This window comes from Octopus bimaculoides, chromosome 9 (genome assembly GCF_001194135.2).
Source record: "Octopus bimaculoides isolate UCB-OBI-ISO-001 chromosome 9, ASM119413v2, whole genome shotgun sequence".
Taxonomy (NCBI): Eukaryota; Metazoa; Mollusca; class Cephalopoda; order Octopoda; family Octopodidae; genus Octopus; species Octopus bimaculoides.
The window spans coordinates 5,577,377-5,579,678 of NC_068989.1; the positions used below are offsets into that span (position 1 = coordinate 5,577,377).

At 36.9% G+C, this 2,302-nt stretch overlaps 1 protein-coding gene across 1 annotated transcript in view; it reads right to left on the minus strand.

Moving 5' to 3' along the window:
• LOC106878115 (partner of bursicon-like) overlaps nucleotides 1-2,186 on the minus strand; it is a 29,475-nt gene extending 27,289 nt beyond the window's left edge. The window contains exon 1 of the mRNA XM_014927226.2: nucleotides 72-2,186. The gene's annotated coding sequence lies outside the window, so the exon portion shown is untranslated. The remainder of the gene's footprint in view (nucleotides 1-71) is intronic.
• Nucleotides 2,187-2,302: the final 116 nt, after the last annotated feature.

The window sequence follows — 2,302 nt, forward strand, 5'->3', positions numbered from 1 at the left end:
ATATATATATATATATATACATACATACACATACATACATACATACATCCAAATACAATTGAAGAACTCACCTTATTTCGGAAATGTCTCGAAGCCAAAAGGAAAAAATCACCAAGCGATTGTCACCTCGATTTTCCACTCTTCCTTAATTCTGTTCCGCTGTCTTGTTTGTTTTTATCTTATATACATCTTTCTGTTTATATGTACATATGTATATATACAAATATATATATATAGATATATATATATCTATATATATGTATATATCCGTATATCAGCACTTGTACAGCGCGTTTATCCGTGTGTTGTCTGAGAAAGGCAGAAGAATTCACAGCAATTGTATTTATTTTTGTTTATATATGTGTATGTGTGTATGTATGTGTGTATGTGTGTGCATTTAAGAGTGTGTATGTATATATGTGTGTGAGAGTGTTTATACGAGTGTATTTATGTCTGTGTGTATGTTTAAGAGAGAGAGAAAGATTGAGAGAGAGAGAGCGAGAGAGAGAGAGAGAGAGAGAGAGAGAGAGAGAGAAGACGGCGAATACCTGTGTATATTTGTGATGTGAATATATGTCCGTCTTTAGAACCACTGCGTGTATATGTGTATGTGTGTGTGTGTGTATGTGTGAGAGAGAGAGAGAGAGAGAGGGAGGAGTAAGAAAAATGTGTTTGTTTTACTTTATATATATATATATATATATGTATATACAAATATATATACACAAATATATGTGTGTGTGTGTGTATTTGTGTTTCTTTGTCTGTATGGGTTTGTTTATGTATTTATGAATGCGCGTGTAGGTGTGTGTATATGTGTGTGTGTGTGTGTGTGTGTGTGTGTGTGTGTTTCCCGTGAGACGAGACCGTTTAAGATTGTCACCGTATGCTTTGTGTATTGTTCAACTGTGATGTAAGGTATGTGTGTGTGTATATATATATGTGTGTGTGTGTATGTATATATTGTTTAATATTTATAAATATGTTTGTTCGCGTGTTTCTGTTGTACTATTGTAAAGCATTGTACTTGTGTGTGTGTGTGTGTGTGTGTAAACGTTTGAGTTATGTTTATATTTTTATACGTGTGTATATGTGTGTGTGTGTGTGTGTGCGTGCGTGTGCATATATGTATGCGTGATTTGTTTATGTGTGTTTGCGTGTATACTTCCCGTTGTGAGGATGGTTTGTAAGAACTGGTGAGGAAATGAAATCGAAGTTGAGAGATAAAAGAAAGAGATAGAGAAGATAAGATAGAGAACGAAGAAGGTGGAAAATGGGAACGAGAGTGAAAGAGAGAGGAATGGTGAATGAGAGAGAGATGGAGAATGAGAGAGAGAGAGACAGAGAGAGAGTTTTAGAAGAAATTGAGAGGAGAGAAAGATGAAGAGGAGATGCAGCAGAAAGATGAAAGATGGGTAGAAAAGAAGGGGAAAAAGAGAGATAGGGGAGCGATCAGACGATGGGAAATGTGTGAAAGAAGAAAAAATGAATGAATGAATGAATGAATGAAAAAAGAAAGGAAGGAAGAAAGTAAGAAAGAAAGATATAGAGAAAGTTAGCGGTCAACCAGGAAGAGGGATATATATATATATATATATATACAGAGAGAGAGTGAGAGAGAGGGAGAAGTGAGTGAGAGAGAGCGGAAGATTGTGAGATAGAAAAGTATTCTAAAACAGAAACGACGATGAGATAGATAGATAGATAGATAGATAGATAGATAGATAGATAGATAGATAGATGGATGGATGGATGAATGGATGGATGGATGGATAGATAGATAGACGGACACACAGGTAGATAGATAGGTAAATGGATATGGAGTGGTTAGTAGACAGGTAGGTGTGTGAGGCGCGTATGTGAATGTAATCGCGTGTGTGTGTGTGTGTGTGTGTGTGTGTGTGTGTGTGTATGTATGTGTGTGTGTGTACGTGTGTGTGTGTGCGTGTGTATGTGAGAGAGAGAAAGAGAAAGAGAGAACCAGAGAGAGAAAGAGAGAACCAGAGAGAGAAAGATGAGAGTGTGTATAGCTGGTATGGAAAATACGTGTGTGTTTGTGTGTTGAGTTGAAGTAAAGACCACCTCCCGGCAGTGAAAGAATTCCCCGTGTAGAGGAATTACACTGTGCAACAGACGGAGACAAAACTGTAGATCTTCAACCACGTCACTTGTCGTCTGCTGCTTACAAACACCACTGGTTGTTTCTTTATGTATTATTATAGACAATAATGCTTAGATTACGGCCTTCTCTTTAACTCGCTCATTCATTCACTTATTCACATACTCACTCTCTCATTCACCT